We start from the raw sequence: 19,845 nt of genomic DNA on the forward strand, positions 1-19,845 counted from the left end.
ACTAATATAGTCCAGCAAATAATCTATATACTGGTTGGTTTTAAGATTTTCCAGTTCATGAGGACAGTTTTATTAGCAATGCGAATTTCAGACCCCTGATCTAACATGCTGTCAGGATTGCCTGCAGCTGGGCTCCCCACCTGACTCCAATCCTGACACCCCATAAATGCCGGAAGTTTCCGCCCCTTCTGGGTCTCTGGCATTTTCGTGAACTTCACTTGCACAAACTTGACCTGGTTTTGGTTCAAGTGGATTTTGAGTTCTGGCAATCGCCACACGCCTGCGGGCAAGTTTACGTTCTTTATTATAGTTAAATTGTTTTCGGCCACCGCGCCACTGTTTATTTGTGTTTATTGTTTATTTGTTAATAAAAACCCCTTCACAACATGTCAGACCTCTGCGCTTCCTTCCCCCGTACGTCCGTAGTCGTGACACATGCAGAGTATGACGTTATCCACAATAGTTTGAATTTTAAAAATTCATCACATAGACTGAATCACATTTTCTCAGGACAATTAGTAAATTTGCTGTAAAGTGTCTTAGTTCACATTCAGGTTTCCACTGTAGCTCCTGCAATTTTCGGTCCAGGGTACATAAAACAATGCATTTGTTTCACAAAATAAATCATTTCAGACGTACATAAAACGGTTTAGACATTTTTTCTGCTTTTGTACCTGCTTTAAACAGACAAAAAAAAAAAAAGAAACCGGCAAAAAAAAAACAGCAACAAGCAACTTCTGTATAAATCACAGTAAATAATGAATATTAAACAGCACATAGTACTAATAATACAAGACATGTTTGTGGGGAGCCACAGCCTCGCCCGCCCCAGGACATGAAGCCAAAATGTAGGTGGTAATGGGCCCAGTGACCCAGAGATTCAAGGACCCCACCCTCTGGAGTCAGGAGGGCCAGGACCCACCAAGCAGTTCCCACCCTCATACACAGATATGCAGATATTCACAGATTTTCACCCAACATGGAAACACACAAAAATAAACGCTGTAACACATCATTCGCATAAAGACTGACTATGTTCCACATTCCTGGATTTAATGCCTTTAATTGCTATAGCCTGTCTAATTGCCGCTGCTAGCGGTTCAATAAAAATTTCAAACAGTAAGGGGGGGAGTGGACATCCCTGCCTGGTGCCCGTCATTTGGTCATTTGTCCTGAAAACATGTTGTTGGGGAACTATATCATATTTCTAACCAGTTAATAAAAGTGTGTCCAAAACCAAATTTATGTAGAAAATAGAAATTTCCAGTTAACTCTGTTTGATGTCCTTTCTGCACCTAGAGAAAGGACAGTGTTTCAACGGGGTTAACTGTGTCCGGATGCCAGATGTGCCTCTTGCCTGGTTCAGCAGGGTCTCCAGTTCTTGCCGCTTTATGTGTGGTTGCCTCCTCTGGGAGGCAAGCAATTTATTATTTTATCAATAAAATAATTAATTAAACACATCAGACAAATAAATAAACATGTTCTGTATGTCAAATTTCATGAAATTAGTTAAATTTATAATAAACTATAATATTGATTATATTCAATTACAAATATTAAATCATAGCTGTCCCTTGAAGTATTGGACTACTTTCACTCACAGCAGGATGCTGGTGAGGGCATGGATTGTAGTTTCTTTCTTCAGTGGGTTTTCCCTGCCTGACGTGGACACTTGTAATGTGGGGTGGAGATGGTGGCAGTGACAGAAATAGACAGAAGGCTCATCCACCTTAAGTATGTGTTGAGGTGACAAGGATGGATAGTACACACATAACATCAGAGAGGCAAGATTGCATTAGTTTGGACATAAATAGACAAAAGACACCAAGTATGTTGTGAGGAGGATGCTGAGGAAGGAGTTGCAAGGCAAGAAGAAATGAGGATTTATAGACGTGGTGTCAGTTGGTTGGTGAGGACAGGGTTAAATTTAGAAAGTTGGTCCTTTGTCGCAACCCCTGCTGTGGTAGTAAAAGAAAGTTTAAGATTAAATTGCTCAGGGACACAATGGTGGTAAGTGGGATTTGAACCTGGGTCTTCTGGTTCATTGGCAAGTGTGTTACCCACTAGGCTACTACCAGCTTCAGCGTGATAGCTGTCCGTACTCATTCTCTCAAAGTTGGTGAGCTGACTGAAGTCTCACATCTCACGTCTCACATCTCAGTCGGATGTGACATGTTTGGTCACATGACTTTCGATTCGGAGACATATGGGTAGACGGCGCATGACGAGCTGCATCGTACGTCAACGTCGCCGCCATATTGCGAGAGGCTCTGCAGTGGCGTCAAGCATATACATGTCTATGGAGAGAAGTGCAAAAAATGCCTCACTCTTGTGCTGCTTGGGGCTGTACAAACCGCTGTACGCTCCAAACCAGATCCCGGGGGATTACATTTCATAGGTAAAGCGGGACAATTGTTTTGAATATATTTGGCCATTATAAAATCCTGTTTTATAAGTCTTAACCTTAGCTAAGATAGGCTAAGCTAGCGAAGCTATGCATTCCTGTGTTCAAGTCAGCCTCCAAAAAACGTTTTGGCTAAACGTAGGCATTAACTATTTAGACTGTTCTTAGCTGTTTAGTTAACTTTTTTCAAACTTTGAAGGTTTCCTAAAGAAATTCACCTCAGTTTACAAATCTTAACCTTAGCTAAGCTAGCAAAGCTATGCATCCCTGTGTTCAAGTCCGCCTCCAAACAACGTTTTGGTTAAACGTAAGAACTATAATACAGGATTTTATAATGGCCAAATATAATCAAAACAGTTGTTTAGCCTTACCAGGGTTTGTCGTTCGACAGTAATGTAAAGAGTTTTTTGTGATTTTTTTTTTTTTTTTTTTTGTGATTATTTTATATTTGTAGAATATTGTATTTTGAAAGCACTGGGCATTTCAGGTTGTTATAAGTAGTTTGTATGTTTCACTTTGAAATTAAACATTTCACTATTAGCTTGCGACTTTTCATTGATATACAAGCAAGTGTCCTTTATCATATCGCAATCGCATATCGCAATATTGATCTCAATAATTGCAATATGTCTTTTTCCCCAAATCGTGCAGCCCTAATGCAGACGGAGTCTTGTGAGTGTTTCTACTGCCATAAGGTCGGACATCATATTGCTGATTGCCCTGTTTTAAAACAGAAGGAACAATCCTCAAAAAACCCTGTGAAGAAGGGGGTTGGCCTTGTAATGTCAGTGTGACCCAGGTGAACAAAATCAGTAAATAAGGAGTTTAGTTCTTTCGTTTTTGATTTATTTGTTTCTGTGGATGTGTCTGGAAAAGACAGTTGCCAATTAAATTGCGTGACACGGGCACAGTGCAATCTTTTATTTTGGATATCTGTTTACAATTTTCAGATGACACTTGGCTATGATGTTCTAGTGCAGGGACTTGATATGACACTTATGACTGTTCCCTTGCACGTTGTCCATATTGAAAGTGAACTATTTTCGTGTTGGGCTATTTGCTATTCGTCCTCATTTACCAATGAATGGGATTCACTTTATTATTGATAATGATTTGGCTAGAGGATCGATTTTCCCTCTCCTGAGGTGATTAGAAATCCTCTGGTCTGCTCAGTACTCAGTGAAACCTCTCAGAACACTATTACGTTTCCCGCTTGTGCGGTTACGAGAGCTCAGTCACGAAAATTTAATTATATGGTGGATCTGTCTGACACTGGCCTCAAATCGGACGTGGTCAAACAGTCATTCATGCCATGCTTGCCAGTTGGCAGGGAAGCCAAATCACGTCATTCCACCAGTTCCACTTCAGCATACCCCAGTGATTTGGAGAACCATTTGAGCGTGTCATATTAGACTGTGTTGGTCCTTTGCCAAAGACAAAGGCTGGAAATAAGTTTTTATTGACACTCATGTGTGCTGCTACCCTGAGGCTATTCCTCTTCGTTCGTTGAAAACGAAATTGATCATTAAAGCACTGATTAGGTTATTTTCTACTTTTGGCTTACCTAAGGTTGTTTGAGCAGGTCCTCTTCGAGTGCCTATCATCCAGAGAGGCAAGGAGCGCTTTCACCAAACACTTAAGTCCATGTTTCGGGTGTATTGTGTAGAAACAGAGAAAGAGTGGGATGAAACTCTTCCGTTGTTGCTGTTTGCTGTTCGTGTGACCACACAAGAATCGCTCTGTTTCAGTCCTGCTGATCTTATTTTTGGACCCTCAATTCGGGGACCACTAAAGGTGTTACGTGAGCATTGGGAGTCAGGACAACCTCAATCAAACAATATATTGGATTGTCAGTTCTTTTCGAGAATGTTTGCACAGTGCGTGGGATGCTGCCCGTAGCGCACTGTCCTCAGCTCAGAGTAAAAAAAAAATCTGTACCACGATCTTTTCAACTGGGAGATAAAGTTCTATTTTTTTTTTTTTTTTTTATCCTCCGTTGGCTCTGCACTTCAAGCAAAATTTACTGTTCCTTACTTCATTGATTCGAAGCTTAGCGACACTGATTGTGATAGAAGAAGGAAGACGCGGGATGTCGTGTCTGTCACACATTTTCAGTATCCTCCTGAGGAGGATGGTCTTATGTCTATGAGGAGGAGTGCCTATGTCGGGTGCCCGCCTTCAGAATTCAGAACTCCTCCAAGACTTGAGACCGCTATTATCAGGCTTGTCAGACGATCGAGCAAAAGAGGTACAGGAGTTGATACATTCATTTACAGCCTTATCTTCTGACGTTCCTTCTCGCTCCAGAGTGCCGGCTCATGACATCGATGTTGGAGACCATGCACCGATTAGGCAACAATGCTTATCGTGTCAATCCTACCAAGAGCGCTGTGTTGCAGGCTGAAGTCGATTATTTGGTCAGTCATGGGCTTGCCGTGCCCAGTGAGAGTGCGTGGAGTTCTCCATGCCGCTTTCACCCAGAGCTGCAGAGATTTTGGCCTTCGTAACCTCCCACAATTTGTTACAATATGCTGTGATTCCATTTGGTCTGAGAAACCAGCACTCCACCACGTTCCTGGATTTTACCATCTTGCCCCAGGGTGTAGCCATGGAGCCCAAGAAGCTGGAAGCAGTGGCAGTGTAGCCCCTACCCACGACGCTGAAACAGCTACAACGGTTTCTTGGGTTGCTTCATCCGTGGCTACAGTACAGTCGCAGCACAACTTACTGCTCTCACCAAGCCTTTTACACACCCTTTTCACCTGACCACAGATGCCATCCATGCCTTCAATTCCCTGTGCCTAGGTTTGTCCACCGCTCCTGTCCTTCAACATCCAGATCCTTCTCTTCCGTTTGTTGTGGAAGTCCGCTCTCAATGTGGACCAGACCGGGAATTACACCAGTGTTGCTTCTTCTCACAGAAGTTCACTCCAACGCAGCGCCGTTACAGGTTGGGGGACCGTGAGCTGCTAGCAGTCAAGTGGGCACTCGAGGAGTGGCCACACTGGCTGCAAAGCTGTGACACCCCCTTACTGGTCTGGACTGATCATCAAAACCTTATCACTATAAAAGCGTCCAAACAACTCAATCCCCATCAGACGGGGGGTGGGCCCTTTTCTTAGAACAATTCAACTTTCATCAATCTTACTGTCCCGGTTCCAGGAACCAAAAAGCCGTTGATGATCTGTGACCACTAAAATATTACTCAGACCCCTAGAGTCAGGTTCCAAGGTCAAAAAATCAATACATACTAAATCCATGGGTCCACTGCTCACGATTTGATTCAGGGGAGCAGCCCTTTCACATGGACTTTTCCGTGTCACACAGTATCCACACGACTTAATGTACTGTTCAACATCCTTGGCCATTTTCGGCCAGTAAAACCGGTCTCTCAGCTGATCAACCACTCTGTCCGTTCCCAGATGTCCAGCCTCATTGTGTAATGCTTTCAACACTGTGCCTCTAAACCGACGTGGTAGTACCAATTGTACTTTTTCCACTCCTCCTTGATTCACTTTACGAAAGAGCAGTTCATCTTTCAGAATCAACTTGTCAGCTTCTTGCTTGAATAATGCAATCTGGGTCAGTTCCAGTACCAACTGGCCATGTCCCTTGTAGTTTAGCCTTCAAGACTAAACCCTGTGCTTTGATCAACTCTGCTTGAGTCATCAACTCCAATGAATTCAGGTCCAGTCGGGTAGGAAAAGCATACAGTTCCGGAACGCATTCTGGAGTTGCTCTTAGTTGCTGTATCAGTGGAACCTCGCATCCATGTTCATGACGTACAAGAGACTTATTGCAAATGACTTTGACACCAGTCCTTGATATGTCTTGCCACTCTTGCATCTCTTCTCTCCCTTCATGTTTCCTTGAGAGGAGATCAGCGTCGATGTTCTCTCTTCCAGGTCTGTAACGCACGTCAAAATCATACGTAGCCAATGCCGCTAGCCATCTATGCCCAGTAGCGTTAAGCTTCGCAGACTTCAGAACATACGTGAGTGGGTTATTGTCTGTTTCTACAGTAAATCGAGCCCTTAAAGGTAATCGTGGAACTTATCCACCACGCTCCACTTTAGTGCCAGAAATTCCAACTGATGAATGTGATATCTCTGTTCAGCACTATTCAATCTTCGACTGGCGAATGCAACAGGTCTCAAACCTTCTGGGTGGTCTTGATTTAAGACTGCGCCCAACCCCTGCAGGCTGGCATCCACATGTAGTACATATGGTTTGCTTGGGTCAGCAAAGGCCAGTACTGGTGCATGGGTAAGTGCATACTTGATCTGATTGAACGAATGAGTACATTCCACAGTCCATCAGTCTCCAAACGGTTCAGACTGCTTGAAGTACTCCCCAGTGGTTTCTTTGCGAGGTGTCTTTCCTTTTTGCATTGGAGGGTATCCTTTTGTGAGTTATGTAAGTGGCTTGGCGATCACGGAGTAGTTTTGGATAAATCTGCGGTAATAACCACAGAAACCTAAGAAAGATTGGAGTGTCTTCAAATCAATGGCTTGTGGCCAATTACCAACTGCTGCTACCTTGTCTGGGTCTGTAGCAATGCCATCCTTCGAGACAATGTGTCCCACATATTTGACTTCCGTCTGACAGAACACACACTTGTCTAAGGACAGTTTTAACCCAGCACTCTCCAATCGGTCTAGTACCTTGAGTAGGCGTTCTTCATGCTGTTCCAAAGAATCTCCAAAGACAATTAAATCATCGAGGTAAACTAAAACCTGTAGAAGATTCATATCTCCTACTGTTTTTTCCATAAGTCGTTAGAATGTCTGCCGGTGCTCCTGAGACCCCTTGCGGCATTCTTTCAAACTGGTAGAATCCCAATGGACAGATGAAAGCAGTTTTTTCTTTGTCCTCCTCAGCCATCGCAATTTGATAGTAGCCACTTCTCAAGTCAAGAACAGTGAACCATTTGCTCCCTGCCAGACAGTCGAGGGCATCATCAATGCGTGGTGTGGTGTATTGGTCTGGTGTGGTGCGTGTATTTAACGTACGATAATCTACACACATCCTTACACTTCCATTTTTCTTCCTTGCTATCACTATGGGTGACGCATATGGACTATGCGACTCTTTGATAACTCCTGCAGCAAGCAGTTGTCTGAGGTGGTCCCTCACATCCTCTATATCAGCAGGTGCGATACGACGTGAACGTTCCCTGAATGGTTTTGGGTCAGACAATCGGATGGTATGTTCTACCCCTTTAGCTAGACCCACGTCCCACTCCAGGACAGAAAAGACGCTTGATCTCTTTGCGAGTTGTTGACTTAATCTTTGCTTCCATTCAGATGGTATGGGTGAATCTCCAAATTTGAATAAAGCGGGATCCAGTTTGTCTTCTGTCTCCCAGGCAAGACAGAATCCAATGGATATAACTGCGCCAGCACCGTTCCTTCTTGAATCACAGTCTCATTCAAAGACTCATTGTGAACCACTACTGAGAAGCTATCCACGTCAATTTCACTCCTCCTGGTGACCGATGACTGAACTAGTACACCAGCAGGAATGTTAAACTCTGTGGACACATCCAGCAGTAAATCCCCTTCGGGCACACTTGTCAGGAAGTCGACTTTACAGTGAGCGTGATTGCTGCCTCCCGGTGGTAAAACCAGTGTTCCAGGACCTGACCAGCTCACACTACCGATGGCCTCAGCCTCGCCGTCCTTCCATTGTCTTTTCAAGTGGTTTTGTCTACTATGGGCTTCCATAGTTATTGGAGCATTAATTCCAAGGCTCCGTTTCACTTCAACACCTGCTGTGCCTTCGCACAACTTAGCAAGCCGTTGGAACAGACTAGCATTTGTCCCAATGATCACTGGAGTTTGATCAGGTCCCCTGGGACCAGGACATACTAATGCTAAAACAGCTAGAGTCTCTGGTTCTCCCAGTAGCACTTGGGGGAATTCCATGGTAACCACTATATAACCCTTGTAGGGGTAGCTCGACTCACTTAAGCCCCAAACAGCAAGTCCAGTCACTGGGAGAATAGGAACATCTGGGAGATGTTCCCGATGCCAGGACTCAAAGATTATAGTGACCTGTGACCCGCTGTCAAGCAAGGAGTCACAAGCATGACCATTGACCTTCAGTGGTACAATGGTAGAAGGTCCTACAAGTCCATCAGGAATACAAAGGCCATTATTCTGACGAACGGCACTTCGCTTCACTGAACAGTTAAGGTTACTGTTATCACCGTGGACAGTAGATTTTAGCTTATTCTTTGTGCCTTTTATGGATCTAATCAACTTCTGAATGACCAAATGCTGGTTTTCCTCATTGTGACATTTGTTAGCAATGTGTCCTGCACCCCCACATCTGTAACAAAAATATCCATTGCTTTGCTGATGGTTCTTTGCCAAAAATCTTGTGGACTGGGGTGACTTTATGCCTGTAGCAAAAGTTGTGACCTCAGTGATCTCTCTACCGCTATGGTGTACTTTGTTTTGTAGTCGCTTCACCTGCTTCTTCAGAGCAGTGATTTCCTCACTCGGACAACTATCAACAACTGTGTCCGGTGGAGAATGAGCCTTTAAGTCAGTGACCCCAACAGTACTGTCATACTTCACCATGGAGCTTAATTGTGTCTTAAGATCCTGAAGCTGCAGTTTTAGTTCTTGAATGTCTGTCTGTATAGCTGGCTGTACATTAACACGCTTGTTATGCACCGATTTGCTCAGCTTTGCCCGAGAATCTTCATATTCTTCCTCTGTGCGTATTTCACTAAGCAATTGTAGAAAATTTGGCGGATTGCTTAAACGCTCCCTTAGTCTTAGTTGCAGAAGCTTCAAATCAGCGCATGCATCAGCACCTCGTAGCAGTTGTTCCACTCTGACTGTCCTTATCTGCGAGTGAAATTCCTCCTTTCTGTAGTACTTTGCTTAAAGGTTTTTAAAGCCTCCTTACAAAATCGGAGAGTTTCTCACGGGGCAACTGTTGCATGAGTCTAAAAGTGAAATATAGATCTTCACCAGATTCAGCACTTCCAAATGCACGTTCCAGAGCCTTCACATAGTCTCTAGAACTGAGGTCGGGTGTATCATCCCGAGCCGCTTTAATTACTTCCAAAGCAGGTCCTCGAATGCTCTCCATTATGCGATGTTTCTTTTCCTTGTCTGAACAGTCACACTCGGATATCATCAGATAGGCCTGTTCAATCAAAAGTTTCCTCACCCACATGTATAGGAAAAATCCCAGAAAAAATTCGCAAACGTCGAAAACTTCCACCATCTGAAGATGTATTCTGTCCAGCAGATCTCCCACAGCACGGAGAAGAGAAGTAGGAGCAGGACTCTCAGAGTCAGTGGAGAACATAGCTTGGACATCCGACATAGTCTTACCTTCAGACTGGAGTAATAGTTTCAGTTTGGTAGAGAACTCATCTGCGTCTGGAGCATCATCACATGCTGTAACTACTAGCCAAGGGACAGCATCTGGATGTGGCCAGATCTGAGGTGGCACGAGCTTAGCATCGATAGATTCTTTGCATTCACATAGTACAAAAAAACGCTGGAGGTTACTTTTAAAAGTCTTACCTCGTACTCTTACTCTTCCAAGACATTCAATGGTGTGCAAAGTCTCCTCTATTTCAATTACTTTTATGTCATCAAGTACTAACTAACATCAAGGCATGTGTTCCTGACAACTGCTTTACAAGGACAAAACATAAAACAAACCAGAGGGTCACCACAGCCACCACCACCACTACAACTACAGCTTCAGGGATCTTCAAATGGACCAGTAACATCATTACGGACACGTAATCTAGACCATGACACTGAATACATCCTGGACTTCTCCAACCCTACAGCTGTAGGACTCATTATATCATATCCAACCATGCACTGACACCATTTGCAGGCTCACTCTACCCTGGAAGGGGGTCCCTCTCTGTATCACTCCTTCCCAAGGTTTCTTCCTTTCCTTTTTTCTCTCTCCTAGAGTTTTTTTTTGTGTGGAGTTTTTCCTTGTGTGCAGAAGGGTCAAGTGTGGGGGGTGTCAACTGTAGGGCCTGTCAAAGCCCATTGAGACATACTGTATGTGATTTTGGGCTATATAAGAAATAAATGTTGTTGTTGTTGTTGTTTCTGGGAGTTCTTCACCTATGCACCAGTCACTAAATTCTTCTCTGAACTGACTTGTGTGTGCCATCTTAAATGTTCTCTGTGTAAATGTCTTCTAAGAATGTGTGACAGTGTGTATCACAAAAACATGTAAAAAGAAAGTAAATTAGTAATAATCCTCAACCTCAGAGAAATGTGGAAAAATATATTTTAGAACAATTAGCAATCCAATCCCAGCTGTGCCTCCATTTTTATGTAGCGCCCCTAGCCCAGCCAGGGATACGCTCCCTGGGTTCCCTCTGAACCTCAGTATTTAACTTGTAAAACTAGTGTTAAATTTTGGATATGCTAAATTTCTCCCACCACTTACCAATAAGGGAAACCACTAAATACTCCAATTAACACACCACAAGTATTCGAACACACACAAATAATTTACTAAATATATTTACATATTACATTAATGATTAGAACATGAACAATTAGATAAAATGATATTTCACTCAACACATATATAACAACTCAAAAGTAAAAGTCCTCGAACACTCAATAACTGAAAAAGTCAATAGATGAAATAACCCGGGTACCCCACACTACTCGTTGCAGGCCTGAGTCGCTGCTCGGGCCGAAACATAAAATGGCTGCTTCACTCTCGCAGAGCAATAAACCAAAAAATACCAGATACCTCCTTACTCCGTCATCCGCTGAACGGCATGAAGAAGACTTCTCAGGATCACTCCTGGTGTCCAGCAGACCTCGCTCGGTCCGGGCCTCCGCGTTGGTGACCTTACGTCCGCGTCTTCCCTTCTGTGACCCGCGTACCGCGTCGGATTCACCGCTCGGTTTCGCGATCGTAATCTGTCTATAATTCCGCTACTGTAATGGGTCACTATCCGTTTCCCACTAGCGCTATATGTTCCGGAGGGTATAAATACATGTGCTATGTATATATTTCAACCGGACTCGCAGGTAACTTTACTGCACCTCGCGTCCGTCCTCCATCCTTCTCCTCCCCTTCTCTTCCGGTCTCTCCAACCAATCACCCCCCGCTCACACACATTAGGCAGGTAGTACACACATTACCGAAAGGAAATACTTTACATATATACAAAATTAATTCAATGCAAATACAACAATTATTCCTACAATTAAACAATAAATAAACACCTTATCCAGCATTTATCAGTTCTATAAAATAAATACCACCAGAATAAAATATCAGCAGGGCTACATTTGAATTGTTTATTTTCTTTTTACTATTTTGTAACTATTTCTCTTTATTCTCAAGGGGGTACACCCCTTTTTCCTTTTTTAAATTAAAATAAAACTAAGGTCAAATAGGCTAACCTATGTTTCATAGTTTTTTTCATGTACATCATGAATGTTTCACAGAAAGATTGATTAAATGGGCTTAGTTCTGGAGCCAGTAACCCAAAGGTTTTAAGCTTTGATCTAATAAAAGTATTGAGTTTGAATAAAAAAAACTTTTTGTGTGAGGAATAACAGCCAATTGCTTGCTCATTTAAAGAGGATTTTCATGTTGCAGAACACACTATTGATAGAGTTAAAAACGCAAAAGTTGAAGTTATCCGATTAATCTATAAAATCGACAGAATACTCTATTCCAACAATATTTGATAGTTGCAGCCCTAATTTACAGTCTTATACAAGGCAGAAACTACGACAAAACACACTGCTAAATGGTATGAAAACACAAAATAAATTAGACCATTCTAGCCATCTGTAGCTAATCATATACTGCCATCCATCTAGAAGAATCTCATACGCAAAACTGCACTTTACTTTTACTTCTCTCTTCACAACTGTGGCGTAACGCAGCTATTGAGCAACGTGTGTGCCTTCGGATGGGCGGGCCTTCAAAGTGACGTTGACTCCATCGATGATGCAAGATTTCAGCATAAAAGTATAGCACTTTTACAATAAAAAAGTCACAGTAAACATCAGGTATTCTATCATCCTACTTATTGAAACGTCCTACTAATGAACAACTGCACATATGCACTGCCATTTTAGTTTTTTCAAGGCTACACGGCCATAAATGCATGCTGCCATTGCATGCTTTTAGTTGGAGTTTTGAAGGAAAACATGGTAAGTAGGGCACCATACATTTTTTATATGTTCTCTTTTTCTTGAACTGTAATTGAAACAAGTGAACAATTATATGTCCAGCACATTAAATAAACCTTTATTAGTCCCACAAGTGGGAAATTTGCTTTGTCACAGCAGAAATGGACAATGCACCAGAAAATTAAATACATTGCACATTATCCTTTTTTAACAAAAACTCTCAACTGCATGTTGTTGATAGTAAGGTCAAATCTTCAGATGTTTAGTGCCAAATGTGTGATTTTCTTTTTGCAAGAAAAACTTTGTACACACTTACGGTTAATTCATTGCATGTGGGCTTTACTGGACTTTCCCATAATGTAATTAAAACATACAGTACAGGCCAAAAGTTTGAACACACCTTCTCATTCAATATGTTTTCTTTATTTTCATGACCATTTACGTTGGTAGATTCTCACTGAAGGCATCAAAACTATGAGCACATGTGGAGTTATGTACTTAACAAAAAAAGGTGAAATAAGTGAAAACATGTTTTATATTCTAGTTTCTTTGCTCTGATTACTGCTTTGCACACTCTTGGCATTCTCTCGATGATCTTCAAGAGGTCGTCACCTGAAATGGTTCTCCAACAGTCTTGAAGGAGTTCCCAGAGGTGTTTAGCACTTGTTGGCCCCTTTGCCTTCACTCTGTGGTCCAGCTCACCCAAAACTATCTCGATTGGATTCAGGTCCGGTGACTGTGGAGGCCACGTCTCCACTTTTTGTTAAGTACATAACTCCACATGTGTTCATTCATAGTTTTGATGCCTTCACTCGTACATCTACCAATGTAAATAATCATGAAAATAAAGAAAAAGGTGTGTCCAAACTTTTGGCCTGTACTGTACACCTGGGCTAAACAGAGAGAGCCTGGAGGTCGCCCACTCGCCTGGCTATAGCCAATGCCTGAAATAACCCATAGTGCTGGTGTGTTTGTTGGGAGACTGAGAAGCGGCAGCTCCCGCAACCCCCTGATTATAGCTCTGAGTGAGATTCACCACAGAAGCATCAGCAAACATTGTAGAATTTCCCCAAAATCAGCCTCCGCAGAAAAACGAAGAAGCTGTTATCCATTAAACATTAAACCTTTTTGGAGCAACACACTGAAACCGATAAAATCCAGAGTCATTACATCCAAAACAGTTAGCAGTAGCTAAACTAAGCTATTCTTAGTGAGGTGAAGAGCGTAAGAACTGAAGGGTAAGACGGCAGCAACAGGTGGTTTTATTGTGGGGCGTGGCCCATCCCATGTTGTCCCATTTCCTGCCTATAGGTTGTCTATAAGGTGTCTTCAGCTGGACAAGCAGAGGCGTGGTTATCCCATACTTCTTGTGTTGTACATAGTGAATCAACGGAAAGCTCCCCGATGCCTACAAATTGAATAAAATATTCCATAAACTAGGTGAAGCAATCAATTATTATTGCAGACAAGCAGCATCCTGATTGGCTTATTTTACTAAATAAGCCAATCAGGATTCAGGGGGAGGGATAAGGGGAGGAGACCTTGCAAGAACTAAAATCTATAAACATTTTTAGAAAAGAATTTCCACGACTTTTCAATTACTTTTCAAAATAGGCAAGGGGCGGGGAATTCCTCTTTCCACCTAGGATGTTCCTCCATAATATGCATTCCATAACATTCCATAACAGGCGCATTAAAAGCAGGGACATGAAAGAAAAATACCTCCTTCCTTCCGCGTGCCATGACAGTTGGAACCCTGCAATGAAGAACTAAATTCTAATAAAGAACTAAATTCCAATCAGATCCGTACTTCTTTACAGAAAAGTATTTAAGCGTCAGTTGTCACTTGTTCAATAGACATGATACCTAGGTTAGTATATGAAAAAAACTTGGACTTTACTCCGCTCAAGATGTACATAGAGAAGACCTTGTATTGTTGCAGTCGCACACCCATAGTGCCAGAAAGTACAAATGTTTCTTTGCCAGATAAGGTAATCACGGGTGCTCAGCACATGAAGAACTGTGATGGGAAGCAAAAGGTCACTGCAGAAGACATGCACGGCGACTTTTATAAAAGGAACACAGACTTAAAACAGCGGGAGGATAGTTTGTAGCAAAGAGAGGAGATCTACCAAGAGTTACAATGTGAATTCTACAAAAGGGAGGCCAATTTAAAAAAAGGGGAGGACATGGTATATCAAAGAGAGGTAAAGGCCTACCTAGAGTTACAACGTGACTTTGACAAATGGAAGGCTGACAAAAACCTGTTGGAGGGCATTCAGCAACAAAAAGAAGAGGCCTTACTATAGTTACAACGTGACTTATACAAAAGGGAGGCCGATTTAAAAAAAGGAGAGGACATGATATATCAAAGAAAGGTAAAGGCCTACTAAGAGTTACAACGCGACTTTGACAAATGGAAGGCCGACAAAACACTGTTGGAGGACATTCAGCAACAAAAAGAGGAGGCCTTACTATAGTTCCAACAGAACTTATATAAAAGAGAGGTCGATTTAAATCAAAGGGAGGATGTACTGAAGCAAAGAGAGGAGGAAATCCTCCAGGCAGAATGTGACATTATTGAGAAGGATGCCAACATAAATCAGAGGGATGACATGCTGAAGCAAAGAGAGCAGGCCTACCAAGATTTATGTGTACAACTAATGATGGAGCAAATAGAAGAGGCCTACCAAAATGAGCTCGTCTTTCAAAGTTTCGATTGCTCTGCAACAGGGGTCATCAACTCTTAACACTCTAAGTGTTATTTGCATGCATGTTCCACAAAAGAAAAAGAACTGTAAGCTATAAATTCTTTTTGACATGTAAAATGAAGATAAAAGAAAAAAAAAAAGTTCAGGTTCAATTTGGGATGAGTCAGGGTGAGAGGAAGGAGTAGAGAGGAAATAAGAGGAGAAGAACGAACGGGAGCCAATGCAACGATGCTAGAACTGGAGTAATGTGCTTGTGTACCAGTTCAAAGCTGTGCAGCAGCATTTTGGACCAATTGAACTCGATCAAGTGACCTCTGGTTAAGATGGACTAAGTGTGTTGCAGTAGTCCAGACGATTCGTAATAAAAGCATGAAAGTGGTAAACTATGTAAATCATGTCCAATCATGTTTTTTCCACAGGTGGACTCCAAGCTAACAAGGATGATCAGGGGTCACAGGAGGCACCTGGCCTCAATTTTAAGGCTGCAAATACTTATGTACATGTACTTTCTCAGTATTTTTATTTTTATTGAATTTTCCATAAACCTCAAGTAAACTTTTTTCCATGTTGTCATTATGGGGTGTGTGTAAAATTCTGAGGAAAATGTATTTTATCAATTTTGGAATAAGCAACTCCAGCAAAGGAGAGTGTCCAACCTCTCTCAAAGACTTGGGTTCCAGAGCCAATGCTGTGTGTCGAGGTGAGTGTCTATATCTAGCCGGTATCGCTCAACCTCTTCCACAAGATCCAGCTCCTTCCCTGTCAGAGAGTTGACGTTCCATGTCCCAATAGCCAGTTTCCTTGTCTGGTGATCAGACCACCAAACCTCCCGCCTCGGTCTGCCACCCGATCCACATTGCACCAGACCCTTCATGTTCCTCCTGCAGGTGGTGGGTCCACAGTTGGATGAGCCCATGTATCCGATTTGGGCTGAGCCCGGCCGGGTACTCCGACTTGTTTTGTTTTTTTTCATGAAAGATACAATTTTATTATCTAATGTTTTTTCTCACAGATTTGAACATGTTCAATCATTTTTTAGGTGCTGCTTAAACCTTATAGCATTCTTTAACTATTATTATTATATTTGACTATTTCCATCAGTTCACATTATTATTAGATTCACTGTTGACTTTCCAAAGTCAAAAAGCTGTAAAATCTACAAATTCCAAAAGCCTTGGACTCATGCATGATGTTGAAGGAAAAATCAGTCTGCCTGTGGTTAGCCCAGAACACTGGGCAACGCGTTGCAGAAAACTAAAATAAATGTAAATGTAGAGTTTTACATCATTTGAATGAGGGACAATAGGAGTCGTGGGAATGTATTTCTATCCCCTCTGGCCTGCCGTAGCCGGCAATGTGCTCTCATAAGAGTGGGGGTTGGTGCTGTTAACATTTTTGTTCTTGTGCCTTCCGCTCTGTTACATAAATAATTACATTGTTACGTTGTTGGATGCTGTGACTTTTGAGTCATAACTCAATGTATGAGTCAAGTTACAAGTCTGTTTGTTTGCCTTCAAATGAGCTTATTTAGTTGACATTTTTATGTTCTGTCTCATGTGATTTTGTCACGGCGAAGGAAGAATGAACCAGCCACGACTGAAAGTACAAGGCTCGAGTGACACATACAAACAACTTAACAGTTTACACATATATTCTATTGGTACATGAACATTTATATTTAATGACCTGCAGCAACATTGTCAGAACACAGTCCATTTATACACTGTAGACAAACAAGGAAGTGCAGGGCTTTGATTGGCAGGTGCAGGTGAACCAGACTCTGGTGCAGACAGACAGAGGCAATGAACTCTTTCTGGAATTGGGGTTGTATATTGTTTGCAAACTGTCTGTCTTGCACTGAACTGCTTTGCAAGCCAAAATGATCTAACAACCAGATTAGACATCAGTCACATTGACAGTTTTTTTTTTTAAACTAATAATTTGATAATTCTGGGAAGCACAGTATATCTGAAGCTCTAATTCAAATAGTCAAGCTGTAAGCTGGGAGACACTGGTGTAATTTCCCCACAAGTTACCCCCTCACATCACGCACAGCCTTTAAATATCTGTTGCAAATGAGAGCACTGCTGGCAAAAATTCTGTTGTGTTGTGAGTGTGTGGCTGATTGCATGACATATAAAGTCATGGCCAAAAGTTTTGAGAATATTATAAAAACATTTTTTACAAAGTTTGCTGCTTCAGTGTTTTAAACTGTTTGATGTGTATTTAAGTACAATTACAAGCATTTCATCAGTTTCAAAGGCTTTTATTGAAAATTAAATAAAATGTTTTTGCAAAGAGTTAGTGGTGCAATGGATAGCTGTGGATAATCACTCTCCATGGTTCAGCGTGCACACAATCTGAATTAAAAAAAAAAAAAAAAAAAGTTCTACTATATGGTACGAAAGTAATAACTTGTTTTTTCAAGAAAACTAAATGAGAAAAATTCTAACTAAATGAAAAATTCTCACCATTTCATGAGAGACCAATGTCTCTCTTTAGGGTCAAGTGTCTTGCTCAGGGAGACTATCGTAGTAAGCGGTATTTGACCCTGGGTCTTCTGGATCACAGGCGAGTGTGTTACCCACTAGGCTACTACCACCCACAGAATTTCAAACTGCTTCACAACACATATCGCATTCGGCAAGGCAACTGAAGCAGTGCTCTCTGGGATTTGTAGTTCGTGTGTTATCAAATCGCCAGACCATAATAATAGATCTATATAAAGTGATCTCGCGGGATTTGGCCACCCCTGCCTTAAGTCTTCTCCTCTGGTATAACTGAAAGACACAAGGTTATTTCTGCTTGTGTCATCCCCTTATTATAGTAATAACAAATGCATTTATCCATGCAACGGATTAGCTCAAATCAAACAAATCAGTCTTGAGATAACAACTTCTACGACAGACACACCCCCCTCTATGAGAGTCACACAGCCACAAATCTTGCACACTTACTGACAGAAGCAGTGGCTAGGATAGAGAGGCCAAATACTAGTATCCCTGTAACAGAGGCTAAAAAACAAATAAATTCAGTGAACGAGGCAGGACTGGGCCCACAGATAGGGTGCTTTGCACAATTTAGCATTCCCAAAACGGAATTACAGTGAGTAAGATGGACCGCCTCCTTGGGAGGATCAGGAAGGGGTTTTTATAGTTCCAGTGAAGCTCAACAGCTGTTCATGTGCTTAAGACCAAGCAAGTTATGCGATAGCTGCCAACTCATACATGATGTCACAACAAGGTGGAACAAGTCCAGAAACACTTCACCACCAACCCTACAGGACTACCTTCACAGATCTACTGCACTTGATCCAAGGTTAAAGTCCCTGTGTTACCTAGACCTTGCCCTATGCCTGAGGACATACAGTGATCTCACTACTGAGTCTTGGCACTGAAGACTGAAGAGGTAAAGAAAATAAATATTTTGAAATTATATATTTTTTATTGTTAATAATGTTAAAGTGATAATATTTTTGTTCAAAGATATTGCCACATATTAATGTCTATGTCTAAATATTTGTTTTAATTAATTAAGTAACTTTTCCTGCAGGGTCAAGATGCTGCATCAACAGGAGCAGAAACATCTCCTCAAAAGAAGTCGGCAATGGCGGAGAAGCATGGGCAGCAAGCTCTTGTTGACACCATCAAAGAGGAGGTGGCATCCTATGAGGCAGTAAGTGGCATTCCATTGGATGGTGATCCACTGATGTTTTTGTGAAGAGCAACAAATGTAAATACCCTCATGCCATAATGGCAAGACGCTATCTTACTGGCACTTCAGTGCATAGCAAGAGGGTGTTCATAACAGCAGGGGACATAATTAGAGCAAATCTCCCCAGAATTTTTTTTGGGGGAAAGAATTAAGTTAGAAGCTCTCGTCTGCTTTGCTTTTTTTGATGTGGACATAAGATAGTTTTTATTCCATTCTCCATGTTTTTAAAGTAAGAAGCAATGATATCTTAAGTTGTTTTTTATTGTGTCCACAAATAATTACCATGCCCTGTATTGCACCTTAATTTGTTTTTACAGGGAGTGCAGAATTATTAGGCAAGTTGTATTTTTGAGGAATAATTTTATTATTGAACAACAACCATGTTCTCAATGAACCCAAAAAACTCATTAATATCAAAGCTGAATGTTTTTGGAAGTAGTTTTTAGTTTGTTTTTATTTTTAGCTATTTTAGGGGTGACTATTACTGTGCATTATTATTAGGCAACTTAACAAAAAACAAATATATACCCATTTCAATTATTTATTTTTACCAGTGAAACCAATATAACATCTCCACATTCACAAATATACATTTCTGACATTCAAAAACAAAACAAAAACAAATCAGCGACCAATATAGCCACCTTTCTTTGCAAGGACACTCAAAAGCCTGCCATCCATGGATTCTGTCAGTGTTTTTATCTGTTCACCATCAACATTGCGTGCAGCAGCAACCACAGCCTCCCAGTCACTGTTCAGAGAGGTGTACTGTTTTCCCTCCTTGTAAATCTCACATTTGATGATGGACCACAGGTTCTCAATGGGGTTCAGATCAGGTGAATAAGGAGGC

The 19,845-nt window shown here is 41.7% G+C and overlaps 1 long non-coding RNA gene across 1 annotated transcript in view; it reads right to left on the reverse strand.

Moving 5' to 3' along the window:
- Positions 1–11,185, reverse strand: part of LOC114801744 (uncharacterized) — a 37,387-nt gene extending 26,202 nt beyond the window's left edge. The window contains exon 1 of the long non-coding RNA XR_003751617.1: positions 11,168–11,185. This is a non-coding gene — a long non-coding RNA (uncharacterized LOC114801744). The remainder of the gene's footprint in view (positions 1–11,167) is intronic.
- Between the last annotated feature and the right edge of the window lie 8,660 nt (positions 11,186–19,845).

This window comes from Denticeps clupeoides, chromosome 13 (assembly GCF_900700375.1).
Source record: "Denticeps clupeoides chromosome 13, fDenClu1.1, whole genome shotgun sequence".
Lineage (NCBI taxonomy): Eukaryota > Metazoa > Chordata > Actinopteri > Clupeiformes > Denticipitidae > Denticeps > Denticeps clupeoides.